Source organism: Mixophyes fleayi, chromosome 11 (assembly GCF_038048845.1).
Source record: "Mixophyes fleayi isolate aMixFle1 chromosome 11, aMixFle1.hap1, whole genome shotgun sequence".
Taxonomy (NCBI): Eukaryota; Metazoa; Chordata; class Amphibia; order Anura; family Limnodynastidae; genus Mixophyes; species Mixophyes fleayi.
Genome location: NC_134412.1, coordinates 47,445,692 through 47,459,287, shown reverse-complemented (window position 1 = coordinate 47,459,287; position 13,596 = coordinate 47,445,692).

The window sequence follows — 13,596 nt, the reverse complement described above, 5'->3', positions numbered from 1 at the left end:
TCTAACCCTTTCTTAAACATATCTATTAAATCTGCCATCACAACCTTCCCTGGCAATGAATTCCATATCTTGACTGCCCTTACTGTAAAGAACCCCTTTCTTTGCTGGTTGTGAAATTTCCTCTCCTCTAACCTTAGGGGATGACCACGTGTCCTGTGTATGGTCCTTGGGGTAAAAAGTTCCCATGAAAGCTCTCCGTATTGACCCCTAATGTATTTGTACATAGTAATCATATCTCCCCTTAGACGCCTCTTTTCTAAAGTAAACATGCCTAAACTGGCTAACCTTTCCTCATAACTTAATGACTCCATACCCTTTATCAATTTTGTCGCCCTTCTTTGAACCCTTTCAAGTCCCAAATTATCTTTTTTATAGAGTGGTGCCCAGAACTGTACTGCATATTCAAGATGAGGTCTTACCAACTATTTATACAGTGGCAAAATTACATTGTCTTCCCTTGCATCTATGCCCCTTTTTATGCATGCCAATACTTTGTTTGCCCTTGTAGCTGCTGCTTGACATTAAGCACTATTGCTAAGTCTACTGTCTACGAGCACTCCCAAATCCTTTTCCATTATAGATTCTCCCAAATTAATTCCATTTAATTTATAGATTGCGTTCTTGTTTTTGATCCCTGAATGCATAACCTTACATTTATCTGTGTTAAACCTCATATTCCATTTAGCCGCCCAATCCTCCAGTTTATTTAAGTCCCTCTGTAGAGAAGCTACATCTTGCTCTGATTTTATTACCTTACAGAGTTTAGTGTCATCTGCAAAAATAGAAACTTTACTCTCTAAACCATCACCAAGGTCATTAATAAATATATTAAAAAGGAGTGGTCCCAGCACGAAACCTTGAGGTACTCCACTTAAGACTTTTGACCAATTAGAAAATGTTCCATTTATCACAACTCTCTGTTCCCTATTCTCTAACCAGTTTTCGATCCAAGTACAAATTTTGATTTCTAGACCCAGTTCCCTTATTTTGTAAACCAAGCTCTTGTGTGGCACTGTATCAAAGGCCTTTGCAAAATCTAAGTAGACCACATCTACTGTCCTGCCCTGGTCTAAGTTCCCACTAACTTTCTCGTAGAAACTAATTAGATTAGTTTGACATGACCTATCCCTCACAAATCCATGTTGATTCCCACTAATAATTTTATTGCGTACCAAGTAATCCTGAATACTGTCCCTTAAAATACCTTCCAGTAGTTTCCCCACTATTGATGTCAGGCTTACAGGTCTATAATTCTCTGGTTGTGATCTCGTCCCCTTTTTAAACAACGGCACCACATCTGCTATTCGCCAATCCCTTGGTACTGAGCCTGATGAGATTGAATCTCTGAAAATTAAGAATAGCGGTCTAGATATTTCCGAGTTTAACTCCATAAGGACCCTTGGGTGTATGCCATCTGGACCTGGAGCTTTATTTATCTTAATATTCTTCAGTCGCCTTTGGACTTCTTCCTCTGACAACCAAGTATTAATTAATGGCATGGTTTCATTTCCATTTTTTATGTATTACTCCTGCCATTTGTTCCTCTCTGGTAAATACTGAAGAAAAGACCGTGTTTAATATCTCTGCTTTTTCCTTAGTATCATTTATCAATTCACCCATCTCACTTCTTAGGGGTCCTATATTATCTTTTATAATCCTTTTGCCATTTATATACTTAAAAAACTTTTTGGGGTTTGTCTTACTTTCTTTTGCAACGTGCCTTTCATTTTCTAATTTAGCCAATCTAATTTCCTTTTTGCATGTTTTATTACATTCCTTGTACCTATGGAAGGACTCCTCTGACCCTTCAGACTTAAACAATTTAAATGCACGCTTCTTTCTTTGCATTTCTTCCCTTACCTTTTTATTTAGCCACATTGGTTTAGACTTAATTCTTTTACATTTATTTCCCATAGGAATGAACTTATACGTGTTTGTTTCCAACAACATTTTAAAGACAGCCCACATTTCTTCCGTATTTTTTCCTTCAAAGGCTTTGTCCCAACCTATGCTCTTTATAGACTCCTTTAGCATATTTAAATTTGCCTTTTTAAAGTTTAAAGTCCTAGTTGATCCCTTATACTGTTGTTTCTGGAAACTAATTTCAAATGAGACCATATTATGATCACTGTTTCCCAAGTGCTCCTTTACTTGAATATTTGATATTACGTCTACATTGTTTGTTATTACTAGGTCCAGTATAGTCCGGTTCCTAGTTGGTTCCTCAACTAATTGGGACATGTAATGGTCTTTTAGCAAGCTCAGAAACCTATTTCCCCTAGCTGTACCGCAGATCTCAGTACTCCAATCAATGTCCGGATAATTAAAATCCCCCATAATTAAAATTTGACCTAGTTGTGTAGCCTTTTCAATTTGCTGTAGAAGTTGGGCTTCCTCAATCGTACTAATATCTGGCGGTTTATAGCATATCCCTATCAGAAACTTCTCTGAACTTTTTCCTCCGCTGGATATTTCCACCCACAATGCCTCTATATTATCACCAATATTCTCGTATATAACTTCCTGAATACTTGGTTTTAATTCTGGCTTAATATAAAGACATACTCCTCCTCCCCTTTTATTTACCCTATCCCTCCTGAAGAGAGAATAGCCTTCCAAGTTGACTGCCCAGTCATGTGTATCATCCCACCAGGTCTCAGTAATACCTATAATATCATACTGCTCATTCATTGCTACACTTTAACACTAACAAATCAACACGTTAAAAGCCTAACATTGTCAAATATGTCTACTACATTATATCCACGGCAAATTGACAGGTAAGTTAGGAATATAACCGAAAAGAAACCAAACATTGTAAACTAACCACCTCTTTAAGAATTAAAATGCAAGCAAATATCATTGACCATTTTCTAAAGAGTCATTTCCAAACAACGTGACTTACGGACGAGACCTTGTAGAGTTTACTAACACTTTACAAACTTCTTGTAACCTTAAATGTTTAGTCTGTTTATGAAAGATGCCTACACTACTAGGCATCTTTAGAAACATGGACAATTTTAGATTAAACTGTCTAGTTTTAACAACTATAAAAAAGGCACATGCACTATATAACAATGTGGAAACCGAAAATCTGAGGTCAAAGATAACTTTTAGGGTACAGTAACTTTGAATTTGATGAATGTCTAAAAAACATAGCAATAAATTGAGTAAATACATTAGTCTAATTACCAAGAAGCCACTCGTCTCCATGTGGCCTGGCACCCCCTTGCCTCTGTTGCAATCTGCGCCACATCCCCGATTGCCTAAACGCAAAGGAGTCATGGGTACTCCCACCCCACCTGGCAACCAGGTTACGAATATGGAGAGAAGGGTCAAATAGGGCCTGTACGTTGATCGAGTGGAAATACTTCCTGTTCAAAAAAGCAGAAGCATCCACACTCGGAGGATCCAAGGCCACATGCGTCCCAACTACTGCCCCTATGATGTGTGGAAAGTCAGCTATGGTGGCAAACTGCTGCTTAATCCGCACAAGGGACTCCTCATCGAGTGGCAGATGGATAAACAGTGAGAGCCGCCCTTAGTACAACCTTCAGCACGTGGTTGAAGGTGGCCTGGGACATACCTGTCGCGACCCCCACTGTGGTCTGGAATAATCCATACGCACAAAAATGCAGTACCCCAAAAGTTGGGTCAAAGGCGGTACTGCTGTCGGGATGTTGCGCATTGGCTCAAGGTCACTCTGCACAATGCGCAGGGTGTCCAAGATGACATGCGGAGGAAGCCGAGAGCAATGGACAACCTCAGCATCTGACATCCCAAAGAGGCTGACACGTGGCCTGAAGACGCGCTCCCTAGGACGGCGATGTATCAGTTGCTGTATTGGATGTTGTGGAGGATCAGCCTCCTCGAGAACCAGACTCTCGTCCAACTCCAGGATCGCCTGTATGTGTGACAAAAGCCTGAGTTTACAAACCAAAACATTAGGTGAGGCCTTTACAGCTTGACAATTTCACTGTAGACTCCAAATATGAAACTTATACTTACAAGCAAGTAACGATTCATCTTCAAGCTTGGTTTTTACAAGTACAGTCAGTAATTTTGGAAATAGGAAAAAAAAATGACAGTCAATATTGAAGCCCTATTGAATAAGCAAAGGCACCATATCAGAGACCACATCACCATAAAGATAACGAAATAGAAACCCAACAGAAGAGCGTGTGCCATTGGATACTTACCAAACCAAAACACAAAGGTCACCTTGTGCAAATCTCAAACATTTCAAAAAAGTTTTTAACCCCAAAACAGTTAGGTAGAAGGAGCAGGGAATAAAGAGAGGCAAGAAAATGGTGTCTTAAATTTTTGGAGGAAATAAAAAAAAAGAATTTCAACAATACTCCCGCCATAGTGAAAAAGCAAAGACACCACATCACAGACCACCTCACCATAAAGAGTCAAAACAAAACACTACAGACCAAAGAGTGGGTGCCACACGATACTTACCACACAAACACAGGCCAAGCCGCTTCTTCAGTATAGTATTAATAGCTAATGTCTTTGACAACTCTAATCTGTTATGGTGCGGGAGCAGGTAACAAATAGAGACAAGAAAAGGGGACACAAAATAATGCAAATAGTCAATAATTCAATCATGAGCCAGTCCCTCTTCAAAATATGCACAGTACAAAAATGTGCAGAACTCAAAATAATTTAAACGACTTTACTCCTACCCTCCAAAAAACACTATACAAAAGGTAATGTAAACTAGAGATGGTCACTGACCCCCGTGTTTTGGTTTTGGATCTGTATTACCTTCGTGTTTTGGCTTTTGGCAAAACCACCCTTGCGTGTTTTGGTTTTGGTTTTGTTTGGTTTTGTTTTGCAATTTGTTAAAAATTACATTATTTTGGGCTAAAATAACATAATTTAGTGCTCCACCTGTTTCTTGGATAAGTGAAATAATTCTACAGCTAATAAATGTCAACGAGCGCTGCCCCCCCGGGATGTGTGCTTTTATCAGACACACACCAATCCAGGGTGCCAGACAACGCACTAAAAAGAGCGATCGAAATTCATAGCATAAAAGGCAGCTTGGTGTCTATCTGTATATTACACCCTACAGTTATAGTTAAATAGAAAAAAAGCAGCCTGCAAACACTGTACGATCAATAGAAATGCCCAAAGCATCTTTTCTGTTTGGCTGTAGTGTACAACCAAACCTTCTTAGTGCAAATGATGAAAAATACAGTTTAATCCCTGGTAGGCCGTCCTTAATTCTAACACTTGTCTGCAAATTATACAGACAAGCCTGCTTGTCTTCCTCTCCATCTTTGCCTATTGGCAATGTAGCCATTGTCTTTGGGTGTATATTACACCCTACACTTAGAGTAGTACTAGTTAAATAGAGAAAGGAGCAGCCTGCAAAGACTATTTTATAAATAGAAATGCCCATTGCAGATGTTCTGTTTGGGTCTAGATCGGCGACTCCCAAACTGTGCGCCGCGGCTCCCAGGGGTGGCGCGGCGCTGTCACTGGGGTGCCGCGGGCCGGGCCAGCCATAAAAAAACCCAAAACACAGAACTTTACCAATCCGTTTGGCGCCGGGACCCAGCAGCCTCCTCTCTCCTGCAGCTGTCACTGAATATCGACGTCAGTAACAAGCTGCGGGAGAGAGGAGGCTGCTGGGTCCCGGCGCCCGACGGATTGGTAAGTTTCTGTGTTTTTTTTTTTTTTTTATGGCTGGTGCCTGGCGCGGGGCAGAGTGAGAGGGATCGTGGCAGAGGAGGGGGACAGAGGATGGTGACAGCGGGACAGAGGAGGGGGACAGAGGATGGTGACAGCGGGGCAGAGGAGGAGAGCAGAGGATGGTGACAGCGGGACAGATGAGGGGGACAGAGGATGGTGACAGCGAGGCAGAGGAGGAGAGCAGAGGATAGTGACAGCGGGACAGAGGAGGGGGACAGAGGATGGTGACAGCGAGACAGAGGATGGTGACAGCGGGGCAGAGGAGGGGGACAGAGGATGGTGACAGCGGGGCAGAGGAGGAGAGCAGAGGATGGTGACAGCGGGACAGAGGATGGTGACAGCGGGACAGGGGTCAGAGGAGGAGAGCAGAGGATGGTGACATCGGGACAGAGGAGGGGGACAGCGGGACAGAGGATGGTGACAGTGGGGCAGAGGAGGAGAGCAGAGGATGGTGACAGCGGGACAGAGGAGGGGGACAAAGGATGGTGACAGCGGGACAGGGGGACAAAGGATGGTGACAGCAGGACAGGGGGACAGAGGATGGTGACAGCGGGGTAGAGGAGGAGAGCAGAGGATGGTGACAGCGGGACAGAGGATGGTGACAGCGGGACAGGGGGACAGAGGATGGTGACAGTGGGACAGAGGAGGGGGACAGAGGATGGTGACAGCGGGGCAGAGGAGGGGGACAGAGGATGGTGACAGCGGGACAGAGGAGGGGGACATCGGGGCAGAGGAGAGCAGAGGATGGTGACAGCGGGACAGAGGAGGGGGACAGAGGATAGTGACAGCGGGACAGAGGATGGTGACAGTGGGACAGAGGAGGAGAGCAGAGGATGGCGACAGCGGGACAGAGGATGGGGACAGAGGATGGTGACAGCGGGGCAGAGGAGTAGAGCAGAGGATGGTGACAGCGGGACAGAGGAGGGGGACAGAAGATGGTGACAGAGGGACAGAGGATGGTGACAGCGGGGCAGAGGAGGAGAGCAGAGGATGGTGACAGTGGGACAGAAGAGGGGGACAGAGGATGGTGACAGCAGGACAGGGGGACAGAGGATGGTGACAGTGGGACAGAGGAGGGGGACAGCGGGGCAGAGGAGGGGGACAGAGGATGGTGACAGCGGGGCAGAGGAGGAGAGCAGAGGATGGTGACAGTGAGACAGAGGATGGGGACAGAGGATGGTGACAGTGGGACAGAGGAGGGGGACAGAGGATGGTGACAGCGGGGCAGAGGAGGAGAGCAGAGGATGGTGACAGCGGGGCAGAGGAGGAGAGCAGTGGATGGTGACAGCGGGGCAGAAGAGGTGGACAGAGAGCAGAGGATGGTGACAGCGGGACAGAGGATGGTGACAGCGGGACAGAGGAGGGGGACAGAGGATGGTGACAGCGAGGCAGAGGATGGTGACAGCGGGGCAGAGGATGGGGACAGAGAGCAGAGGATGGGGACAGCGGGGCAGAGGATGGGGACAGCGGGGCAGAGGATTGTGATAGCAGGGCAGAGGATGGTGACCGCGGGAAAGAGGAGGGGGACAGAGAGCAGAGGAGGGGCACAGCGGGGCAGAGGAGGAGGACACAGCATGAGAGGGGCAGTGGAGGGGGACACAGCATGAGAGGGCAGAGGAGGGGACAGCGTGTGAGAGGGCAGAGGAGGGGGACATTGTGAGAGAGGGCAGAGGAGGGGGGACAGCGTGACAGAGTGTCTGGATGCAGAGGGGGCAGAATGCCTGAGGGCAGAGTGTCTGGATGCAGAAGGGGCATTTTTACATACAACTAAATAAGTATTTCTGTCCTGACCTAAATACTTATTACAATTTTTTGACCCAACTACTTCTAAAACAGGACTGCTCAATAATTTATTTTGGAGGGGTGCTTTGAAAAAATTTGGAGAGTCTAAGGGTGCCGCGAACTGCAAAAGTTTGGGAACCACTGGTCTAGATGATTCCCAGAGATTGAAATAGAAGAAGAAGCAGCCTGCAAAGACTGTACAATAAAGTAGAAATGCCCAGAGTAGATGTTCTGTTTAGGTCTCGATGTTTCCCATAGATTAAAATTGAAATAGAAGAAGAAGCAGCCTGCATTGTTAGGAACTTACCTTGTTCCCGTTCCACTGCGCTGTCAGCGGGAGCTGACAGCGGTGTCCATCTCTTCAGCGCTTCTTCTGTTAGCGCTGCCGCACTTCCGGGTTCTCTCTGCTGCTGATCATGTGACTCCTGGGCGGGGAATTCAAACTCCTATATCTCCCCTGCTCTGACACGCTGCCTGTGTCAGAGCAATGTGTTTCCTGTTCCTGGCTACAGTTCCTGTGTCCTGACTCCTGTGAACCTGCTCCCTGTTAACCCCTCTATTCCTCCTACTCCTGTGTACCTACCTGGCTGTGACCTGACTATTCTTTGGCTTATCCCTGGCACTACGCAACTGGACTATCTTCTGTGTACCGACTCGGCTGTGTTACCAACTATTCTCTGGATCTCCCTCTGGTACCGCATACCTGATACCTTCTGTGTACCGACTCGGCTGTGTTACCAACTATTCTCTGGATCTCCCTCTGGCACGTATACCTGATACCTTCTGTGTACCGACCCGGCTGTGTTACCAACTATTCTCTGGATCTCCCTCTGGCACCGTATACCTGATACCTTCTGTGTACCGACCCGGCTGTGTTACCAACTATTCTCTGGATCCTGCCACGCACCCATTGCCTCCGTGCATCTACCGGTTACTGTTCCAGACCTACAACGCCTGGAATTAACGGTTAGTGCCTGTACTTGCACCGCATTGTCTATTTTCTTGTCTGCCTGCCATCACTTAGAACTTTCTCCCTTACGTCAGTAGGCTAATCTGGGGGCCGCGACCTGCGGTTCTTCGGCAACTAAGCCCACACTACCTTGTGGTGGTTCTTGGTGAAGACCGGAAGGCCGTTAGACTCCGCGCCCTAGGTAAGCCTGTGCTAATACTGACTAAGGCATCAAAATCGTAACATGCATAGACTGTACAATAAAATAGAAATGGACAAAGGCAGTTTGGTGTCCGTCTGTATCTGACACCCTCCACTTGTAGTTAAATAGAAAAAAAATCAGCCTGCACAGACTGTACAATAAAATAGAAATGGACAAAGGCAGTTTGGTGTCTGTCTGTATCTGACACCATCCACTTGTAGTTAAATAGAAAAAAATCAACCTAAATAGACTGTACAATAAAATAGAAATGGACAAAGGCATTTTGGTTGGTTAGACAAAACAAAGAAACAAACTAGCTGCACACAGCAAAAAAACAGCCCTTGTTAATACCTATGAGGAATCCACCAAAACAATCCTCTTCATAAAGCACACAGATAACAAAGGTATCACAAATGGCGCTAATTTGTACTCATCAAGACAAATAAATTGAACATACTAATAAATAAAAATCATCCTCTTTAACGGTACATATCATGAAGTTTCTTCATAAAGTTCTTTAAGATTATCTGTTCTCAAAATTGTCAGACAATGGTGTATATGGTCTTTGCTGATCAAAATCCCGAATAATCATATATATCCTCAGATAAAAAGACACAATGATGAATATATTGCATTCAATTCCAATAAATACACTTCGTGGCTAAACCTTTACAACACATAAAGTATGGAAAAAGAACGGTGATGATACAAAAATACCTTAAAGCCCACAGAGGGATAATCAGAGAGTAAATAAGATAATAAGAAGCATTATTCATCAATAACTCACAGGATTTTATACAAACACTTACAGAAAAAATGAGGAACTCATTAAGCACTTCTGTTGTTTCTATGTCTGGAACGTAACAGCTTATCGTGTGTCACAGGTGCAACCTCCAATGTGTATAAATTCCGGAATATCACTCCAATATAAGGAGATTATAAAGAAACAAAAATGGGTAACATAGTGCGTTATCTTTAATACAAAAGTTTTATCTCACACCCCAATGGGATATAAAATGTATAAGACCAAACATATAGACATAAAAACATTGATCCGAAGATGCAGCATATAAACTAGTGGCGGAGCCGCCTACCAGAGTCAAGGAGTTCGTCAGCATGTAGTATATCAAAAACAGCCGTCTCCCCCCGTGTAAAATATTCAAACACTGGCGACTCTGAAGATGTCGTTCCGTCTCTTATAGAAGCCAACGCGTTTCGACCTTCTACACCTCAGGTCTTTATCAAGGTTGAATTTTATTTTGAAGCATATAACATTCAGTCCCTTTCCTGTTTGGGGGTAGATTACACCCTACACTTAGAGTGAAAGTTTTAAAAAGATGTTGTCTTCATCATCTTCAGCATCATCCTCACCCTCATCAGTGTGTACATCATCATCACAGACTATTAATTCATCACCTCTGGAATCGGCCATTAGAGAACTGTCAGTGCTTGGATGTCTTTGATGATAAAGGCCTTCCTTGTGGAAGATGTAGTTCATTTTGATGAACATCATCTTTTCCACATTTTTCTGAAGTAACCTCGTACGTCGATCGCTGAAAAGGTTCCTGGCTGTGCTGAATACTCGTTCAGAGTACACACGGGAGGGTGGGCAGCTTAGGTATTGCAAAGCAAATTTGAACATGGGTTTCCAAATGGCTTGCTTTTCTTCCCAGTAAGGGGAATTTCCATATCAATTAATTCTTGAAAATAATCCTCCACCATCCTTTGCATGTTAATAGTTTGATTTGGATGGAGTTATGGGCAAGATCACACATTTTTTGGTAAAATCTTTCAAAAAAGCCCAGAAGTCAAACTGTTGTGGTCTGCCCCCTGCGGCATCACTGCTTCGCTTTGGAAAGTTAAATTTTTTACGAGCAGCAGCTGCCTGAGAAATTGAAGGAGGAGACGTCGTCAAGCCAAGGCCAAGTTCAGCAGACAACTTGCTGACCAATAGCTCCTTGCAAAGGTTCACATATCGCACATTTTGAAGCAAAGAATCAATGTAGGTCTTAAACCTTGGATCAAGCACAGTCGCCAAAACGTAGTGATCCGAGTTCAAGTTTTTAATGACTCTTGGATCATTGCAAAGCGAATTAAGTACATGATCTACAAGGCCAAAATACTTTGCAGAATTGCTTTCTTTCATCTCCTCCTTCAGTTTGTCAAGCTGCTTTTCCAATAGTCGAATTAAGGGAATGACTTGGCTCAAACTAGCAGAGTCTGAATTCACTTCACATGTCACAACTTCAAATGGTTTCAGCACCTTGCACAGCACAGAAAGGATTCCCCACTGTGCAAGAGTGAAATGCATCCCCCTCCTTTCCCAATGTCATGGCTTGTGCAATACACTTGTATGGCTTTGCGCTGTTCCTCCATCCTCTGAAGCATGTACAGGGTGGAATTCCACCTTGTTAACACCTCTTGCTTAAGTTGGTGGCAGGGCAAGTAAAATTGTTCTTGAAGCAGCTGCAATCTCCTACATGCTATGGCAGAATGCCTGAAATGTCCTGAAATTTTACGGGCCACCGAAAGCATCTCCTGCAGCTCACGGTTATTTCTTAGGAAGCTCTGCACCACCAAGTTTATTGTGTGAGCAAAACAGGGAATGGGATGGAATTCACCGAGCTGTAATGCTCGCACATTATTTTTGGCGTTATCAGAAATTACATATTCTGGGCCGAGTCCAAGTGGTATAAGCCATGTATCAATAACATCCCTTAATTTTTGCAACAAATTATCAGCTGTATGCCTGTTAGTGAAGCCGGTGATACAAAGAGTAGCCTGCCTGTGACAAATATTACGTAGTGGTGTACATGCTGCTGCTGTTCCTGCTGGTGCAGGCGAATGACCAACCCAGTGGGCTGTTACAGTCATATAGTCTTTGGTTTGCCCACCTCCACTTGTCCACATATCTGTGGTTAAGTGGACAGTGGACAGAATGGCATTTTTGAGCCCAAGTACTACATTTTTACAAACTTTTTGGTATAGTTGCGGACTAGCTTTACAGGAAAAATGGTGTCGCGATGGAATTTTGTAACGTGGACACAAAACATCATTTAACTGTGAAAAAGCAGCTGCATTTATTGTGGATATTGGATGCAGATCTAACACTAGCATAGTAGCCATGGCGTCTGTGATCCGCTTGGTGACTGGGTGACTGCTGTCATATTTGCTTCCTCTAGCAAAAGATTGTTTCACAGTTAACTGTTGTAATGTAGGACTGCTCTTTTCTTGGCCTTCTTATGGGAGGAAAATTCACCCCCAGCAGCAGCAGTGGGACTAACGCTTAAACATTCTTCAGAGGAATCAATTATAGTGCATCCAGCCTTACTAAGTGAGATGCAGGGCTAACTCCAAGCGCTACTGAGGATATTGATGAGGACGGTGTTGTGGGTGTAGATTGCAGCCGTCGGGATGTAGGTGACAGAAGGGTCCTAGCTGATGACAGAGTACTTGTTATTTTTTTGCCATAACTTTCAGCTTTTCCCAAAACCTTGCCATGAACTCTCGTCAAATGGCATAACATGGATGAGGTTCCAAGATGGTTAAGGTCCCTCCCTCGACTGACTGTGGCTTGACATACACTATAAATGGCTATACAACTGTTACAACTGTTATCAGGATTTGGGTAGAAATAATTCCACACATAAGTAGTGGATTTTTTGCTTTATGCCCAGGTATGACAATGGCCTTTTTCTTGTCACGTGCCAGAACTGCTGCCACTGGTGCAGGACTTACACAAACAACCTCATCCTCATTAACATCCTCATTAACGCCCTCGTCGGCTACACAAATCTCCCCCTCATCCTCTTCCAATTCCAAAGTGCATCCTCAATTGGTGTATCACCGGCTACACTCGGGTTGTTCAGGCACACATCAGCAGACATGCTGAAAGGGCCCTTCTTTATGGGTACACTATAAGAATGCTAATGATTACACATACCACTGGTGGATGGACTCTCCACAGGGATTGGTGTCATTTCTGATTCTGAGCATACATTTTCCTATAATGCCTTACTGTTTTCTTGCAACTCGGCTTTCACGCGTAACAGTAGTTGCGCACCACTTTTGGACTCCAAATTACTTGGTCTTGCTTGGTCACGAGTGACCTTACAAGAAGAAGGCTCAGTAACAATTATAGATCTCGCACTAATAGAGAAAGACGAAGGCATCATTCTTTCTTTGCCACTGCGTGCGTAGAATGACATGTTGGCAGTTTTTTTTTTATCGGCAGTTAACTCTTCATCAGTTACAGCTCTTTTTCTCTTCTACACGGTAAAAGTTTTTTTTGGGTCTGTTTTTTTCCCACAGTTAAAAAGACTATGTACTTTTACATAGGATTACCAGATGACATATAGGGAAGACTACCATCAGGACTAGTGCCAGCAGCTGCTTGCTGATCCTGCTCAAATGTGGACTGCTGTGATCCATTTAAATGAGACCCAAAGTACTTGTAGTGCAAATTGAGAAATATATAGTGCTGCTAGATAACACTTTCAGCACCAGAAAAATTGTTTTTCACAGAAGGGAATATCTGACACCCCCAAACACTTGTAGTGTAAATTCAGAAATATATAGTGCTGCTAGATAATACTTTCAGCACCAGAAAAAATTGTTTTTCACAGAGGGGAATGTCTGACACCCCCAAACACTTGTAGTGCAAATTCAGAAATATATAGTGCTGCTGGATAATACTTTCAGCACCAGAAAAGTTGTTTTTCACAGAGGGGGAAATCTTACACCCCAAAACACTTGTAGTGTAAATTCAGAAATATATAGTGCTGCTAGATAATACTTTCAGCACCAGAAACATTGTGTTTCACAGAGGGGAATATCTGACACCCCCAAACACTTGTAGTGCAAATTCAGAATTATTTACTGCTGGTGTATAGTATTTTCAACACCAGAAAATGGCTTTTTTAGTACTGGGCAATATGTCACACACCAAGCACTTGTA